Below are 19,218 nucleotides of genomic sequence, written 5' to 3' on the forward strand. Positions count from 1 at the left end.
CAAATCTAGAGGTAACAAAGCACAACCCTACAGTAAGTAGTCTCAATGACTTTCCTCTACCATCTCCAAGCACTTGTCTTTTGGCAGCCCCCTTGGGGGAAAAACTAGCACTTCATGCTCAAAATTGGCAGTTAATTACCCAGGACAAGTGGATATTAAACATAGTATCCCAGGGGTACAGATTTCATTTCCATACTTTGCCATTTCCAAATGGATGGCCAGATCTGCCACAGAATCAGTGGGCAGAGGCCCAGAAACCAGTCATGTCCCTCATGGATATGGGGGCTTTTCAACCCATACCAAAAAAGGAAAAAGGACAAGGATTTTATTCAATACTTTTCCTGCTACCCAGAAAAGACAAATCTTGGCGTCCAATACTGGACTTAAGTCTGAACACGTTCCTGGACATTCCAAAATTCAAAATGCTGACTTTACAACAGCTAGTGCCTATGCTAGGCAAGAATGCTTGGTTGGTAACTCTAGACTTAAAAGAGGCGTACCTGTATATCCCAATAAGGGAATCTTGCAGAAGATACCTCCGCTTCAAAGCAGGTTTTTGCATTACCAATTCTCTGCACTGCCCTTTGGCTTATCTACTGCGCCCAGGGTCTTTACAAAGTGCCTGGCACCAGTAATTGCATGCTGCAGACAAAGAAACATTCAAGTTTATCCTTATCTGGACGATTGTCTCATTCTGGCAGAGGACAAGCACACTCTTCTTCAACATCTGGCATTTGTAAAAAGGCTTCTAGCATGCCTAGGGTATACCATAAATGAAAAGAAATCACAACTGGTACCCTCTCAAATAATTACATTCGTGGGTGCAAGCTTGAATACGACTGCCCAGATGGCTTACCTCACGCCAGACAAACAAATGCAATTGACAACATGCTTCAAACAAATGGCAACAAAAACACAGTTATATGCAAGACAAATTCTGCAGGCTTTGGGGTTCGTGGCATCCTGCATTCTACTAATTCCATATGCGAGACTGCATATGAGGAAACTTCAATGCTACCTAAAAATCTTATGGAGTCAACATTGTCACAGCCTGAAAACAATGATTCCTGTCATTCCATGCCTACAACAGGAGTTTCTTTGGTGGGCAGAGACATGTCACCAAAACAAGGGACTGTCATTCACTCTACCCGCTGCCACTCAAACCCTAACTACAGATGCATCAGACTATGCTTGGGGGGCTCACCTGGCAGAGAGATGCATTCAGGGCAAATGGAGCCCAAACCAAATGCATCTACATATCAACCAGAAAGAAATGCTAGCTGTTCAGAATGCTCTGACAGCCTTCAGGGGCTTACTTCATCCAGGACAACTACTGATAAAGACTGACAACACCACAGTTATGTGGTACATAAACAAGCAGGGGGGTACCCATTCCTACCCCCTTTGCAGACTAGCCATGGCCTTGTGGAACACAGCCTTGACTTACCAAATACATCTTCAAGCTCAATTCCTGCCAGGAAAGCAAAATACTCTGACAGACGACCTAAGCAGAATTCTTATGGACACGCACAAATGGAAATTGGATCCACAAATCTTCAGCATGTTAAAACAGAAATGGGGAAGCCCAGACATAGTTTTGGGGAGAGGCAAGTAGATCTATCAGTCGGACAAATTCTGCACAAGAACTCATCACAAAAAAGCATGGAAAGTGGATGCTGTATCCTTCAGCTGAAGGATGCTGTATCCTTCAGCTGGAAAAACCTATCAGTCTATGCCTTTCCTCCTCTGCCTCTACTCTCCAAGGTCTTACTAAATGTCAGACAGGAAAAACCAAAAATGATTCTAATGGCTCTGGACTGGCCTCGCCAACACTGGTACCCGCTTCTAAGGAATATGTCACACCTTCTTCTGTGGTACTTGACTCAAAACACCTCATCTATTGTCTCAGCAGAGCTATCTAATTCTGTACACTCAGCTCCAAACTCTGAATCTTGCAGCATGGCTAATCAACTAATTATTCGAACCACATCTCTCAGTAAACCTGTGATGGATGTTATTTTGGAAGCCGGAAGGCCTAGTACTAGAAAATCTTATGCTGATAAATGGAAGAGATTCTGTGCTTGGAACCAAGCACAAGCAATAGACACAGCAAAGCCCGATATTCCTCAGATTTTTACAATACTTAACTGAGATGCTTGACAAGGGCCTATCTTTCTCTTTAATAAAAATCCATGCCTCTGCCATGTCAGCTCATTACAACACAGAGCCTCCCCTCTTTTCTCATCCACTGGTAAAACAGTATCTCAGAGAGGCCAAAAATAAGGCCTCCCAGGAGAGTGCCAACTCCTGCATGGGACCTCATTTTTGTGCTGGAAAAACTCACCCTGCCTCCTTTTGAACCAGCAGCTACTGCAGATGTAAAATTTCTTTCTTGGAAGACTGCTTTTCTTTTGGCAGTCACTTCAGCTAGAAAGGTTTCAGAACTACAGGCTCTCATGGCAGTGGAGCCTTTCATTATTTTTTACTCGGACAGGGTGGCCCTCAGGACCAATCCTTCTTTTATGCCTAAGGTGGTATCCCGTGTGGTTCTTAACCAGACCATTCACCTGCCAACTTTTTTCCAAAGTCCGCAGAACAAGGGGGAGTGGATTCTGCATTCATTGGATGTACACAGACAACTAAGATTCTACTTAAACAGGACAAAATCTCTAAAAAAGTATGAGCAACTACTGGTAGCATTTGCTGCAGGATCACAGGGGAAGGTTATATTAAAGTAGACTATTTCTAAATGGATAAGCCATTGCATTCGTTTCTGCTACTTGCACCATGGTAAACCTGTGCCCGAGGGGATCAGATCCCATTCCACCAGGGCTGCCTCTACTTCAGCAGCTTTTCTCAGAGGGGTCCTTACCAGAGACATTCTAGAAGCTGCTACTTGGAGCTCAGTTCATACGTTCACAAAGCATTATCATTTATCTCTCTTCTCTAAATCCAGGGCAGGCTTTGCCACTGCAGTACTGCAGGGCCTTATAGCTGCTCCTAATGCTGTTTAGTTCCATCCTCCCATCCATAGCTTTGGGATTCTACCTAAATGTAATGACCAACAGTGAAAGACGAAGAACCATAGTACAGTTGTGTACACTTACCATAAATGTAGATGTTCGAGTGTATTCACTGTTGCAGTCTAGGTTACCCACCCACCAGCCCCCTTTCTATACCTTTTCTTTCCTTCACTATACTCAAAAGCCTTTGTGGTGTATTTGCTTTTAGCTGAAGGTAAATTTTATGTTTCTAAAGTGCATTTATATATATTTACTGATTAAAATCACGTCGGGCTGCATGTTTTATATCCCTGATGACCTGACGTTGTGGAAGAGGAGACAGCAACCGACGCAGGACCCAAGACTTTGTTATTCAGGCAGACTGCCAGCAGATTACTCAAATGTAATGACTGCAACAGTGAACATACTCGAACATCTACATTTATGGTCAGTGTACACAACTGTACTTTCTACTAAACGTCAAAACAGGACAACCCAGAAATTATTCTGATTGCTCCAGACTGGCCTCGCCAACACTAGTACCCACTCCTGTGCAATGTGTCGCACCTGCCTCAGACACCATACCTACTGTCTCAGCAGAACTACCAAATTCTGCACACTCACTCTGCTCCAAACTTTGAATCTTGCAGTGTGGCTAATCAACTAATTTCACCCTTGGCAACCCTCAGCAAACCAGTGATGGATGTCATTTTGGAGGCTAGAAGGCATAGTACTAGAAATTCTTATGCTGACAAATGGAAAAGATTCTGTGCCTGGAACCAATCACAAGGAATAACCACAGCAATGCCCAATATTCCTCAGATTCTGCAATACTTAACTGAGATGCTTCACAAGGGCCTATCTTTTTCTTCCATAAAAATCCGTGCCTCTGCCATTTCAGCTCATTACAACACAGAACCTTCCCTCTTCTCTCATCCTCTGCTAAAGCAGTATCGCAGTGGGGCCAAACATTTAAGACCTCCCAGTAGAGCACCAACTCCTGCATGGGACCTCAATTTTGTTTTGGAAAAACTTACTGTCCCTCCTTTTGAGCCAGCTGCTACTGCCAAAAATTTCTCTCCTGGAAAACCGCTTTCCTTTTAGCAGTCACTTCAGCTAGATTGATTTCAGAATTACAGGCAGTCTTTCATGCCTAAGGTGGTATCCAACATGTCTCTTAATCAGACCATTCATCCGCCAACTTTCTTCCCCAATCCACAGAACAAAGGTGAGCGGATTCTGCATTCATTGGATGTACACAAATGGCTTAGATTCTACTTAAACAGGACGAAATCTCTAAAAAAAAATCTGAACAACTATTGGTGGCATTTGCTGCAGGGGCAGAGGGAAAGGCTATTTCAAAGCAGACTATTTCCAAATGGATAAGCCATTGTATTCGTTTCTGCTATATGCACCATGGTAAACCTATCCCCAAGGGGATCAGGTCTCATTCCACCAGGGCTGCATCTACTTCTGCAGCCTTTCTCAGAGGGGTTCCAACCAGCGACATTCTAGAAGCTACTACCTGGAGCTCAGTTCATACATTCATCAAACATTACCATTTATCTCTCTTCTCTAAATCCAGAGCTGGCTTTGCCACTGCTGTCCTGCAGGGCCTTATAGCTGCTCCTAATGCTGTATAAATCCATTCTCCCAACCATAGCTTTGGGATTCTTCCTAAATGTAATGACTGCAACAGTGAAACATGAAGAACATAGTACAGATGTTCTTCGTGTTTCACTGTTGCAGTCATAACTGTAGGGTGCTCCTGCCGGCAGGCAGCCCGAGGTCGGCCAGAATCCCAAAGTCTGGGTCCGGCGTCGGCTGTATAAACTAGTATCCTGACGTCAGTACGCTTTGGTACATAGCCCTCAGCCGACGCCATCTTCTCCAGTCTTTCTTGCCGTGCGGTGGAAAGCAGCTCGCAAGTCGTTGGTTGGCGATTTTCGAACAGCGTATTTGGTTGTTGTCTGTCCGAAGTTCTTACTTCTCTTCTCAAAGCTAAGTACCCCATTGGGGAATCTTTTTCTTGTTCCTCCGATGTCAGAAAAAGTTAATAATTGTATAGCGTGTGGGAAACAAATACCTCATAAAGATTTCCACTCTTACTGTCTACCTTGCTTAGGCCCTGACCACGACGTTTCTTGTTGTCGGTTCTGTGCCAGGTTCAACTCTCGTACTATCAAACGCAGGTACGATTGGGCTTTAAATTATTTTGGCAGACGCTTCAATTATAGAATGTCGTCGGACACTACCGGAGTTCAAAAGAAGTGCAAAGACAAAGACAGGCCTCCGAGGTCCAAACAGGACTCGTTGCAGCTGGAGCCAGCGTCCGGTTCGGCTGTCGTCAGTGAGGCGCTTTTGCAGCCCCTGTCGTCCGCCACTTCTGAACCGATGGCCGATACGGACTCCCATGGGGAGCCATCAAGGCCCACTATTTTAACTGCTGCAGGACCTTCGGACGTCGCTCCTTCAGATGGGTCCGTAACCGCTGTGCAGGTACCGGCTTCTGAGGGGGTTTTCAGGCCTACTCGCATCACTATTTCAAAGGCAAAGACAAAGACTCCTGTTAAGTCTAAATTTCCAGCTCAAGCTGCTTCTGAATCCACTCCCAGGACACAAAAACAATTATTGAGGATGGCTGAAGATTTGCTTACATTGATTAGGGGTTCTAACCCCCCTCCTGAGAAAAGGCCTCGACAGGATGTTACTCTGGATTCCTCTGACCAGGCTTCTGTATCTTCTGTTTCTTCCTCAGATCAGGACTATTCCTTTCCCCCTTATGAGGATTCGGATGCTGAGGACTCTTTACCCTCGGCCTCTCCGCCTGAGGATTTTTCTTTTGGGGAAACCTTGCATGAGATGAGGGAACATTTTCATTGGGAAGGACATGAGTATTCTGCTTCCAAGAAGAGGCTTAGAGAATTTCTTCTTCTTCCTCAGCATAGGCCTTTAGCTATCCCTCCTGTTTTGGACATTGTAGATGATGCTTTTTCTGAGGCTAATTTGAATCCTGATTCCATGCCTCCTGCTCCTTCTAAGCCTGATAGATTTTATAGGGTTCCTGACTCTCATTTATTTTTATTTAAAAACCCTTCTGCGGATCCTGAAACTATTTCTCAGGGCTCCAAGGCTGCTAAGGTTGCTACTTCTAAAAATCCTATTCCCTCTGAGAAGGATTCTCGTGCTTTAGACAGGTGGGGAAAAAAGGTATATACTGCTGCTACCCTGTCTGTAAGGGCTTTAAATTGCCAGTTTCATATGTTTAAATATCAGCAATTTCTTTTGTCTGTTTTAAAGCAAAAGTTTGTTTCCCTTCCTGCTTGTGCAGAGGATAAGGAACTTCAGGATGTTTTGCATGCTACTGAACAGGTGAACAAGCATAGCTTACATTGTGGTTTTGATGCTTTGGATGCTTCTTGCAGGGCTGCTGCCTCTGGTACTGTTATTAGGAGACATGCCTGGCTTCGTGAACAAAGTTTGCCTGAACAGGTTAAGGCTAAGTTATTAGATGCCCCTGTTCAACATGATGTTCTTTTTGGATCCAAGGCGGAGGAAGTTATTAAAAAGATGGAAGAAAAGGCAAAGTCTATGCAGACTGTAAAAGATTTCTTGCAAGTTCAGCCTCCTAGATTTTCCAGGAATTGGCCCTCTAAAAATTGGTCCTTTCCCACGTCTGACAGGCCTCAAAGGGGAAGATATAGGCGCTCCAGAGGTCGTGGTCAAGGCCAGGCCTCTTACAGATCTAGACAATGGACTGCTTCTTCACCTAGAAGGGGAGAAGACAGATCCCAATCTCAAAGAAAGCAAACTCAATGACTCTCTCGGTTGGGCTTCAGGACCCCTTCACCTGGATGCCCCTCTCGGAGGAAAACTGTCTCTTTTTTACAGAAATTGAACTCCTATTACCCAGGACAGATGGGTATTGGACGTTATTTTAAAAGGTTACAAATTCCACTTTCACACTTTGCCAAGGGCTCACGGTTGGCCAGATCTGCCAAGACATCAGTGGTCAGAGGCCTTAACTCAAGTGGATGCTCTTCTGGCCATGAGAGCAATAGAGCCTGTTCCACTCTCGGAAATGGGAAAAGGGTTTTATTCAAGACTGTTTCTGGTTCCCAGAAAACAAAACTCATGGAGACCTATTCTGGACCTTTCTGTGTTAAACACCTTTTTGGAAATTCCAAAATTCAAGATGCTTACTCTGCAGCAGCTAATTCCAATGCTCTCTCAGGACGCCTGGATGGTGACATTGGACTTAAAGGAAGCCTATTTACATATTCCCATCAGGCAAGAACGCAGGAAATTCCTCAGGTTCAAGGCAGGTTCGAGGCACTTTCAATTCTCTGTTCTGCCCTTTGGTTTATCTACTGCCCAGAGTCTTCACCAAGTGCCTGGCACCAGTAGTGGCTTACTGCAGACTTCAGGGGATCCAGATTTACCCCTATTTGGACGACTGCATTATTCAGGCAGACAGCAAAGATCTTCTGCTTCAACATCTGGACTTTGTTCAACGCCTTCTCCTCCTACTGGGATTCTCAGTGAACATAAAAAAGTCACATTTGATCCCTTCTCAACAAATGGTATTCTTGGGAGCCCTCTTAAATACAACCTTACAAAGGGCCTTCCTCACTCCAGAAAAACAAACTCAGCTGGCTTCTACTTTCAACACCTTGGCAACTCTATCTCAGCTCACTGCAAGGAAATTCCTGCAGGCTCTGGGCTACATGGCTTCCTGCATTCTGTTGATTCCAAACGCAAGGCTTCACATGAGAAAGCTTCAATGGTATCTGAAAAGTGTATGGTCACAGCATTACCACAATCTGGATATTCTGATTCCTCTGATCCCCTGCCTTCAGAAGGAGTTCCTCTGGTGGTCCAGGGCATGCACTTTAAACGAAGGAAAACCTTTACGCCCACCTCAACCTACTCAAATCCTAACCACGGACGCCTCGGATTATGCTTGGGGAGCACACTTTCTAGACAATTGCCAGCAGGGAACCTGGACAAAGGACCATCTTCACTGGCACATCAATCTGAAGGAAATGTTGGCAGTTCAAAATGCCCTTCTAGCCTTCAAGAACCTTTTACAACCAGGGCCTCTGCTAATTCGCACAGACAACACCACGGTCATGTGGTACATCAACAAGCAGGGGGGTTCTCATTCATACCCCCTTTGCAGACTAGCTATGGTTTTATGGGACACAGCTCTAAATTTGAATCTACATCTCCAGGCTCAATTCATACCAGGGAAACAGAATCTCTTAGCAGACAGCCTGATCAGAAACATTTCAGATCCTCACGAATGGATGCTAGACACCAACTTATTCAACAGGATTACGGCAGTTTGGGGATGTCCCCAGATCTGTTTGCATCCCATCTCAATCATCAGCTGCCTCGCTTTTGCACCAGGTCCTTCCACAAAACAGCTTGGAGAGTGGATGCCCTGTCCTTCAGCTGGAGAAGCCTTTCAGCATATGCCTTCCCTCCTCTTCCTCTACTACCTCAGGTATTACTGAAGATAAAGCAGGACAAGCCCAAGTTCCTCATCTTGATTGCTCCAAATTGGCCTCGACAGTTTTGGTATCCAACTTTAAAGCTCCTGTTCTCGGGGCCTCCTTGGATTCTCCTACTGAATCCTTCGCTTTTGTCCCAGCTTAAGGTTCAGTTACTACATTCCAATCTCAAGACCCTTTGCCTGGCAGCTTGGCTCTTCAAAGGAATTTGATTTCCTCTAGTCTTCCCAAACAAGTTTTGGATGTTCTTTTGGAAGCTAGACGGCCTAGCACTAGGAAATCCTATGCCTCTAAATGGAAGAGGTTTTGTATTTGGATGCAGGACCGAGGCTCGGATCCTCAGGTTCCTGATCTCTCTTCTATTTTGCTTTACCTTTCGGAACTTTTATCTAAAGGACTTTCCTTTTCTTCCATTAAGATTCATGCTTCTGCTATCTCTGTGCATTTCAGTTCTGATCCTCCTGTTTTTTCTCATCCTTTGGTGAAGCAGTTCTTGAGAGGGGCTAAGAATTTGCGGCCTCCAAGGACCCCTCCTGTCCCTGCCTGGGATCTTAATTATGTTTTAGAAAAACTTACTTTGCCTCCTTTTGAGCCTGCTGCATCTTCAGATGTTAAGTTTCTATCCTGGAAGACTGTTCTTTTGTTAGCATTGACCTCTGCCAGAAGGGTCTCAGAGTTGCAAGCTCTCATGGCTGTGGAACCATACCTTATTTTCCATCAGGACAGAGTATCCTTGAGGACCAATCCTACTTTCATGCCTAAGGTGATTTCGAAAGTGGCTTTAAATCAGACAATTCACCTTCCTACTTTCTTTCCAAATCCTCAAAATAAAGGGGAAAGGATATTGCATTCATTAGATGTGCACAGACAATTACGATTTTACCTGGACAAGACTAAAGATTTCAGGAAGTCTAATCAATTGTTTGTTTCTTTTGCCTCCAGTTCTCTTGGAAAACCTATTTCTAAACAAACTATTTCCAAATGGATTGCTTATGGAATCAGATTTTGTTACACTCATCATGGGAAACAGTTTCCAGGCACCATTAGAAGTCATTCTACTAGAGCAGCTGCCACTTCTACAGCTTTCCTCAGAGGAGTCCCTACCAAGGATATCTTGGAAGCTGCCACTTGGAGTTCTGTGCATACTTTTTCCAAGCACTACAATCTCCCCTTGTTTTCTAAGTCCAGGGCAGGCTTTGCCTCTGCTGTCTTGCAGGGTCTTCTTGCCTCCCCTTCTTCTATCTAAAGCCTCCTCCCCTTTTACACTGCTTTGGGATTCCACCCTACAGTTATGACTGCAACAGTGAAACACGAAGAACATAGTACAGTTGTGTACACCTACCATAAATGTAGATGTTCGAGTGTCTTCACTGTTGCAGTCGGGTTTCCTCCCTCCTATCCCTCCGTTTTCTCTCTTTTCCTTTTTTGTGGTGTATTTGTGTTTCCTTGTTGGATTCATTTTTGATTTGTTGGGGACTTCTGACATCTAGGGCAAGAAAGGCTGGAGAAGATGGTGTCGGCTGAGGGCTATGTACCAAAGCGTACTGACGTCAGGGTACTAGTTTATACAGCCGACGCCGGACCCAGACTTTGGGATTCTGGCCGACCTCGGGCTGCCTGCCGGCAGGAGCACCCTACAGTTATGACTGCAACAGTGAAGACACTCGAATATCTACATTTATGGTAGGTGTACACAACTGTACTTTGTGTACACCTTACCATAAATGTAGATGTTCAAGTGTATTCACTGTTGCAGTCCTGGTTACCCACCCTCCAGCCCCCTGTTTTTCTCTTACTATACCTCTCTTTTCTTTTACTATGCTCAACAGCCTTTTTGGGTGTATTTGCTTTTGTTTGGAGGTATATTTTTTTGTCTTAAATTATATACTTATATATTTTTTGCTCCTTATTTGGGGGTCACCTGGGGCAAGAAAAACTGATGTAATGGCGTCGGCTGCATGTTTTATACCCCTGACGAGCTGACATCAAGGAAGAAGGGACAGCAACCGACACAGGACCCGAGACTTTGTTAATCAGGCCGACTGAGGGCAACCTGCCAGCCGAATACCCAAATGTAATGACTGCAACAGTGAATACACTCGAACATCTACATTTATGGTAAGTGTACAGAACTGTACTTTATAGGTCACATTAAAGGTATGATTTACTGTGGTCTCATTTTTTATATCACAAAAACCTGGCATTTTAACAGGAGTGTGTACACTTTTTATATCCACTGTATCTTTAGTGCAAAAAAAAAAAAAAAAAAGCTGCAACAGTATTAAAATTTCATGTCCTAAATCGGGGAGTACTAGGATTGAGATAAAAGGTGTAAGACCTACATTTTTGCAGTATGTTTTTTAAACAAAAGGCCACTATTTTGGACATCTAGCTTCACCAACAGACTAAATCTGATGAAGTTTGACTGAGAAAGGAAGAAAAACGAATCTAAAGAAACTTTATATGGTATATGTCTGTTAGACTGATGTCATTCTATGTTGTGTTTTTTTATAACTGTTTTTTGTGCATATTACATGTTGTACTTTACTTTTACTATATTGCATAATTTGTTATATTTATCTTTGTTCAATTAAATTTTGTATGTAACTTTCTGGAGCTTTTCTCCTCACGTCTCCACTGAAAACGGGCTTCTAGCTCAGTTGGACTAACGTAGTTAACAAATGTCAAATAACTAAATAACTCATTCTTTGTTCATTTCTGTAAGCATTTGTGTCCTGTACAGCAGTGTTTTAGTACTGAACACTTCACTTTCCGATCTGCAAGTATTGAATGTACTTGTTACTTTACTTTGTTTGCCAATGGTGGCTTGTCTTGTTTCCCTGTACACTGGAAAAAAACCCACAATGATGTGAATGCTATATCAGAGGATAATCACAGTCTATACTGAAAACAGGAACAGGAAGCATTTGTGAAATCTTCACTGATAATCTTAGTTTGTGTAACTGTTGACTTCAAATAGTACATTCAAGATATGCCACAATATTATAGGCAATCTGTATGATCAGGGCAGAAATAGTGTCGATTTTCATGGTTTTTGTTGTATTTAAATCATAGCTCATATTGTTTTTATGTTCTGTTTAAACTACACAGAGTAAAAGAAAGGCTTCTAATAACCTGAAAGTGTAGATTAATGAGAAAGTGCAGATGACTGCTATTTGTCTAAATTTCTTTACTAACTGAAATTTGTAGTTTTAAATGCTGCTGTACTCTTTAATTTAAACTCAAAAGCATAGAAATGAAAGTCTTATTTTTGTCATTTGTCCTCACTGTTATCCCCATTTTATTTGTTTGTAGACTAGGTACATGGGATGGTCTGTGGATCCATTTCAGTCATGTCAGCATGTTCTGAGACACAAGGGCAAAATATATATTTAAAATATTTAAACTCATGAGTGCGAGCACAGAGGCACGTGAGTAGACACACACACACACACACACACACACACACACACACACACACACACACACTTTTCAGCATAAACAGTCAGCTAGCATGCTTTTAGGAGCTGAGAGAAAATGAAAGTACCCATGTAGACTCCACACAGTTAAACTTCAGATCCTGGAACTGTTAGGCCGCTGTACTAGACATTGTCTGGTAATTATTCATTAGGTTGCCTGACAGTTGAGTACATAGGGTTGGCAATATGAGATGCTAACATGTTGTGTCCCATAGTCTGTGGTGTTAATTTTTTGCTTCCTGACATGGAGTAAGTCTTTAATCAGACACTACTCCCAGGTCATTCCTAAAAAGAGGCTTTTGTACTTAGTGGGTTTACCTGTCTAACAAACTGAATCCGTGTCGTCTTCTGGTGCATAGTTTTATGTGGCTTAGTCTTGAAGCTTTGATAGTACCTGATTCTCTTAGTTTTCGTTTTAGTAATTACAGGTAAACTAGTGAAGTCTTAGAGTTTTAAAGTTGTAATATATTGTACTGCTGTTTTTAAATGAGCCATGTCACACAGCCAGCTACAGTTGCATGTGTTAATGAGATACAGTATTTAAGTCGGGCCCAATGTAGATCATTGATCCTTTGTAGATTGGAAATCCTCCCTCAAGGCCTGGTCAGTGTTATTCCCTCTTATTTCTGATTAACAGAGATATGATGTTCTTCATCTCACATTGCTGCAGTCCTTACACTTGGGTAGTCCGCTGTCCTCGGTCGGCCCGAATATCAAAGTATAAGGCTGACGTCGGTCAAGGCGCATTTGACTGACATCAGGACGTCAGGGTACAAATGCGCATGACCGACGTCATATCCTCAGTCTTTTTTGCCGCATGGTCCGATGCAGAAGCAGCATTGCAAGTGCCGGTTGGCGTTCTGAGATTTTTCGATTTCGAAGTTTCAGACCGAGTTCAAAGTTGGCTAAGTACCCGTTAGAATATTTTAGTTTTTCTTGCCTCAGTGATTTACCGGATGTCAGAAAAAGTCAATAATTGCATTTCTTGTGGGAAACAGATACCGCATAGAGATTATCATACTTTGTGTATTCCTTGCTTAGGGCCTGAGCATGACGTTGTTGGCTGTCGCTCTTGTGCTAGATTCAATAAACGCACTATAAAGAGAAGGTTGGATTGTGCCAGGTTAGTCTTTGGGAAGCGGTGCAATTATAAAATGCCGCCGGATGCTCCGGCCCGCTTCTTCGAAGAAGCGCAAGGACAAAGCAGTTAAGCCTAGGCTAGAAGAACCGTCTGTACCGGACGCCGGTTCTTTAGAGGTATCGGTGGAGCCGGTGGCTCCACCGGAGGTTTCTTTGTGTTCCCAGGGTGAGACTTTATTATTGCAAGATGTGGCCTCTCAGGAGGCAGGTCAGGCTGAGGGGGCTTCTCAGGTTACTATACTCCCCTCCCTTCCTAGGGTGGCTAGGCCCTCTCCTTCTGTTTCAAAGGCTTCTCCCAGGGGCAGGCCAGGTTCAGTTTCTGTTGGTGTCACCCCTAGTTCTTCTGGAACTGTGCCCAAGAAGCATATGCTTAAAATGGCAGAAGATTTGATTTCTTTGATTAGGGGTTCTATGCCCCCTCCTGATAAGAGACCTAGGGTGGAGCCTGAGCTAGGGAGTTTTGAGCAGGCTTCAGATGTTTCAGAGTCTTCGGCTGAAGACTTGCAGGAGTACTCTCCTTATTCTGATTCTGATGTGGATGATTCTACTCCTTCTGCTTCTCCTCCTGAGGATTTTTCTTTTTCAGAAACTCTTCATTCCATGAGGGAGCATTTTAAGTGGGAAGGTCAGGACTTCTCTGATTCCAGGAAAAGGCTTAGGGAATTTTTGTTTTACCCCAGCATAGGCCTTTGGCTATACCTCCTGTTTTGGATGTAGTGGAAGATGTTTTACAGAGGCTTCTCTTAATCCTGATTCTTTGCCTCCTGCTCCTGTTAAACCGGATAGGTATTACAGGGTGCCTGAAGCTCATAAGTTTCTTTTAAGAGTCCTAGGGCAGACCCAGAAACTGTTAGCCAGGGGCCTAAAGGTGTTAAGGCTTCTGTTGTAAAGAATCCGGTTCCTGCAGACAAAGAAGCCAGGGCCTTGGATAGATGGGGAAAGAAAGTTTATACTTCTTCCACTCTTGCTATGAGGGCTTTGAATTGCCAGTTTCACATGTTGAAATACCAAAACTATCTCCTGTCACAATTGAAGGCTAAGGTTGATGCTCTGGCAGAAGGTATTGATTGTAAAGAGTTGCAAGATTTAGTACATGTTTCTGAACAGGTGGGTAAGCATTCTTTGCAATGTGGTTTTGATGCTGTACAGGCCTCGTCTAGGGTGGCTGCCACTGGGTCAGTTCTTCGCAGGCACGCCTGGCTGAGGGATCAGAATTTGTCTGACCATGTTAAAACAAGGACTTTAGATGCTCCTTTGCAATCTAACGTATTGTTTGGTTCTCCTGTTGAGGCAGTTTTAAAGAAAATGGAAGACAAGGCTAAGTCTATGCAGACTGTTAAAGATTTTTTGCAGGTCCAGCCTCCAAAGTTTAGTAGAAATTGGCCTACTAAGGGGTGGACGTATCCTTCTTATGATTCCCAGTCTAGGGGTAGATCTAGACGTGGTAGGGGCAGAGCTCAGGGCTCTTTCAGGCCTAGAACAGGGAGTTCTCCTGCACAGTCTTCGGGTGAGGGCAGGGGTCAGTCCTTTCGTAAACAGACCCAATGACCTACCTTTTCAGCTGCCAGAGCCTTCTCGTCTGGCAGCACCTTTGGGAGGAAGGTTGGCACTTTTCAAAGAAAATTGGAGTTTAATTACCCAAGACAGATGGGTATTGGATATCATACACCACGGCTACAGGTTTTATTTCCATACCTTGCCTCCTTTCAAAGGCATGCCAGATGTTCCTCCTCAACAAAGAATAGAGGCTTACAAGCAAGTTTCTCTGTTGCTCCAAATAGGGGCCATACAGCCGGTTCCTATGCCAGAAGTGGGCCTAGGATTTTATACTCGCCTGTTCCTAGTACCAAAGAAGGGGAACACGTGGAGACCAATTTTGGATTTATCTATCCTCAACACTTATCTGGACATTCCCAAGTTCAAAATGTTGACGTTGCAGCAGCTTTTACCTCTGCTGGGCAAAGATCATTGGATGGTAACTTTGGATCTCAAGGAGGCTTACCTTCATGTTCCTATCAGACTAAGTTGCAGGAAGTATCTGCGTTTTCGAGCTGGGACTTCTCACTATCAGTTCTCTGCATTGCCATTTGGCTTATCTACTGCGCCCAGAGTGTTCACGAAAGTTCTGGCTCCAGTGATAGCTTTCTTCAGGCTAAAAGGAATACAGATCTATCCTTATTTGGACGACTGCCTGATTCTGGCTCAAGGAAGGGAAGAGCTTCTTCATCATTTGGAATATGTGATAGCAGTGCTAAGATGCCTGGGGTATTCTGTGAACGAAATAAAGTCCAGTCTAGTACCCTTTCAGGACATGTGCTTTCTGGGTGTGAGACTGAATACAGCATCCCAGATGGCCTTTTTAACCCCGGACAAACAAAAGAGTCTATCCCTTTACTTCCATCGACTATCTCATCAGTCCGGGCTGACTGCAAGGACAGTCCTTCAAGCCTTAGGGTTCATGGCATCTTGTATTCTGGTGCTTCCCAATGCCAAACTGCATATGAGGAAGCTACAATGGTATCTCAAAATGTATGGACACAGCACTGCCAGGATCTGGACACTGTCATTCAAATAATACCTTGCATTCAAAAGGAATTTTTGTGGTGGGCTCAGGAATGTCACCTAAACAAGGGACTCTCTGTGACCCGCCAGAGGCGAGTCAGATTTTAACGACAGATGCCTCAGACAAAGCTTGGGGAGCTCATCTAAATGGAAAGTGGATACAAGACAAGTGGCCTGCCAGACTACAACATCTACATATCAACATGAAGGAGATGTTAGCAGTCCAGTTTGCATTAATAGCTTTCAAGGAATTACTTCTTCCAGGGCAGGTGTTGATTCTAACAGACAACACAACTGTCATGTGGTACATCAACAAGCAAGGGGAATGCATTCTTATCCTCTATGCAGGCAAGCAATGATTTTGTGGGAGACTGCTCTCAGTTTACAGCTCAATCTTCAGGCAAGGTTTCTGCCAGGAGCACAGAACTCCTTAGCAGATGTGTTGAGCAGACGAATTATGGATCCCCACGAGTGGAAATTGGATCCTCATGTATTTCAGAAATTGACAGTGTCATGGGGAACTCCAGACATAGATCTGTTCGCTTCTCCACTAAACCATCAGCTGCCAAAGTTTTGCACAAAAGGTTTCATCCCACAGCTTGGAGAGTGGATGCTCTTTCTTTCAATTGGAGCAATCTTCATGTGTATGCCTTTCCACCTCTGCCTCTCCTCCCAAAGGTACTTCTAAAGGTCAGACAGGACAAGCCAAGGATGATTTTAATAGCTCCGGATTGGTCTCGACAGCACTGGTACCCATTACTGAGAAGTCTGGTACGGAAGCCTCCATGGCCTTTGCCTTGATTCCACACCTGTTGTCACAGGAGGACAGCCATTTGCTCAATGTCAAGCTTCACTCTCTGCACCTAACAGCCTGGCATATTCTGTTTTGAACCATAGTGGGCCTCCACTTCCTCAGCAAGTTTTGAATGTTATTTTGGAAGCTAGAAGGCCTAGTACAAGGAAAGTGTACGCAGACAAATGGAAGAGATTTTTATTTTGGAGTGCAGCAAAAGATTTTGATGTTTCTGAGCCTAATTTGTGTGTGGCTCTTCAATATCTTACTGAGTTACTAGACAAAGGTTTGTCTTTCTCTTCTATTAAAGTTCATGCTGCAGCAATTTCGGCTCACTATGATTGCGACCCACCATTGTTTTCTCATCCTTTGTTCAAGCAATTTCTTAGAGGGGCAAAGAATATAAGACCCCCCACGAAGAGTTCCTACTCCTGCTTGGGATCTCAATTTTGTGTTGGAGAAACTCACTCTACAACCTTTTGAGCCTGCAGCTACTTTTGAGTTGAAATATTTGTCATGGAAGACTGTTTTTTGTTGGCCATTACCTCTGCAAGAAGGGTTTCTGAATTGCAGGCCCTTATGGCGGTTGAGCCTTTCTTGATTTTTCATAAGGATAGGGTATCATTACGTACTAATCCTTCCTTTATGCCTAAGGTGGTTTCTAGTGTGGCTTTAAACCAAACTATTCATTTGCCTACTTTTTATGCAAATCCCCGAAATAAAGGGGAAAAGATTTTGCACACTTTAGATGTACACAGGCAGTTGCGTTATTATTTGGACAGGACTAAAGGGTTCAGGCAGTCTCAGCAGTTGTTTGTTTCTTTTGCTTTGAGTTCTCAGGGCAAGCCTGTGTCAAAACAAACTATTTCTAAGTGGATTGGGTTTTGCATTGCTTTCTGTTAATCCCATCATGGCAAGGAGATTCCAGCTGGGATTAGGCCTCATTCCACTAGGGCTACTGCCACTTCAACAGCTTTTTTGAGGGGAGTGGCAACCAAGGATATTTTGGAGGCAGCTACTTGGAGTTCAGTGCATACTTTCTCTAGGCATTATCACCTGCCACTTTACTCTAAATCCAGGGCTGGTTTTGCCACTGCTGTTTTGCAGGGCATTTTGGCAGCTCCTGCTTCCTTGTAGTTAGCCATCCTCCCTTACCTCTGCTTTGGGATTCTACCCAAGTGTAAGGACTGCAGCAATGTGAGATGAAGAACATAGTACAGTTTTGTACCTACCATAAATGTAGATGTTCGAAGATCCACATTGCTGCAGTCCAATTTACCCTCCCTCCTTCCCCTCTGTAGTTAGAGGTGGTTGTGTGGGTTGGGTTGTACATATTGTATATATTGTACATATAATTAGTGCAAGGGTGGTTGGTTGGTTGTTTGCTGTCTTTTGGTTTTGACCTTTATTTTTAGGGTCTTCTGACATCTGGGGCAAGAAAAGACTGAGGATATGACGTCGGTCATGCGCATTTGTACCCTGACGTCCTGATGTCAGTCAAATGCGCCTTGACCGACGTCAGCCTTATACTTTGATATTCGGGCCGACCGAGGACAGCGGACTACCCAAGTGTAAGGACTGCAGCAATGTGGATCTTCGAACATCTACATTTATGGTAGGTACAAAACTGTACTTTTTTGCCTCTTGGTTGGATCCTTGATTTCTTCGGTTGCATCAGCTTCTTATTGGGGTCCATCAGGAGCTTCTAAGAGTTCTTCCGTTTTGAGTTCAGGTATGAATGTTTCTCCTTGGGAATGAAGTGGCATCTTCTACTTCCTCTTTTAGCCTAGTATGAAACCGTGGATGGTGTTTGACATCTGTGCTATGAATTATCTTCAGTCTGGGGGAGGGCAAGAGAAGATGAAAACTTAATGCTGACTGGATCGGCACCCCCTGATTATAGGTCAGTCCCCCCATTTCACCTCTTTTTTGAGGGCTACTGAAGTTTTCATTTAATAGCTGTACTTTACAACTAAGGGGCCATTGGTCTCTGGCCCTTTGATAGAGAACCCCTTCCTACTGGTGCATCATCCTCTGGGAGTGTCATACTTTCTCATGTGGAAATTGTCCAATATTCCCTTTTCTTAGGAGAGAATAGACCCTGTCCTTGGAAAGGCTGTTTTTTCCTATTTTGGCTAGAATTTTGTGGAATGAAAGAGACTGTCACTCCCAGGAGAGCTATGGATTTCTAGGGTTGCCTATTTACAAGAAGTGGTTGGTTCAGGATAAATTGGTAGTCTGTCTTCTAGCACGTAGGGAAAGGTCTACAATCCCCTCTGCCCATGGGTGAAATTTTCTTGTGCCCACTTAGGTTGTGGTCTTGTGTCCAGTACTTGCTTGCTCTGCTCCTGGTAGACTTGGTGTCAGTGGTCCTCCTGATGTGGATTCTAATTTTTTTCCAGTAGCATTCACTGTCTGCAGCCTTGGAGTTGGGCCTTCTGTCTAGATCTGGTGTTTATCCTTAACGGTTCTGGCATGGTTTTCAGGTTTCTTCCACCTAAGTGATTGCAGTGATTTGGATTCAAACCAGCGTTTTGTTATATTTTACGTCAAACACTCTCTTTGATGTCAGTGCTATCATTTTCCCGTTGCAAGGCCGTTTCTCCATATCACCTTAATTGTTGGATTTTGTGCAAGTTTGGTTAGTACGTATTTGTACTTGTACTTCACTTATTAACTGTGGAGATGATAGATCTTCACAGTATCTCTGGATTTACAGAAGCACA

The 19,218-nt window shown here is 43.8% G+C and overlaps 1 protein-coding gene across 1 annotated transcript in view; it reads left to right on the top strand.

Moving 5' to 3' along the window:
• Positions 1–19,218, top strand: part of REV3L (REV3 like, DNA directed polymerase zeta catalytic subunit) — a 2,860,434-nt gene that overhangs the window by 229,620 nt on the left and 2,611,596 nt on the right. The window lies entirely within an intron of this gene.

Source organism: Protopterus annectens, chromosome 2.part1 (assembly GCF_019279795.1).
Source record: "Protopterus annectens isolate FY-2018-M chromosome 2.part1, PAN1.0, whole genome shotgun sequence".
Classification (NCBI taxonomy): Eukaryota; Metazoa; Chordata; order Ceratodontiformes; family Protopteridae; genus Protopterus; species Protopterus annectens.